General features: G+C 64.6%; 1 protein-coding gene across 1 annotated transcript in view; it reads right to left on the bottom strand.

Moving 5' to 3' along the window:
• LOC104290840 (transcription factor Sp1-like) overlaps positions 1–342 on the bottom strand; it is a gene marked incomplete at its 3' end in the record, with an annotated part of 6391 nt that overhangs the window by 258 nt on the left and 5791 nt on the right. The gene's annotated exons all lie outside the window — the stretch shown is intronic.

The raw sequence follows: 342 nt of genomic DNA, 5'->3' as shown, positions 1-342 counted from the left end.
GAAATTCTTCACTTTAAGAGGGGTGCGGCACTGGGACGGCCGTTGAGGCCCATCCCTGGAGGTGTTCAAGGCCGGGATGGAGGTGGCCGTGGGCAACCTGGGCTGGTGGGAGGAGGTGTCCCTGCCCACGGCGGGGGGGTTGGAACTGGATGATCTTCAAGGTCCTTTCCGACCCAAACCATTCTACGATTCTCCCCGGGTCGGCAGGAGGGTGACGGACGCCGGTGGGGGAGGAGATGCGCCGCGCCGAACCTTACCTGTGTGCGTGCGCTTGTGCCGCTGCAGCTCGTCGCTGCGGGTGAAGCGTTTGCCGCAGAGGATCCAGGCGCAGATGAAGGGTCG

Source organism: Charadrius vociferus, unplaced genomic scaffold, assembly GCF_000708025.1.
Source record: "Charadrius vociferus isolate BGI_N301 unplaced genomic scaffold, ASM70802v2 scaffold1588, whole genome shotgun sequence".
NCBI classification, from domain to species: domain Eukaryota; kingdom Metazoa; phylum Chordata; class Aves; order Charadriiformes; family Charadriidae; genus Charadrius; species Charadrius vociferus.
The sequence above is the reverse complement of the archived record's forward strand: the minus strand, read 5'-3'. Positions and strand labels throughout refer to the sequence as shown.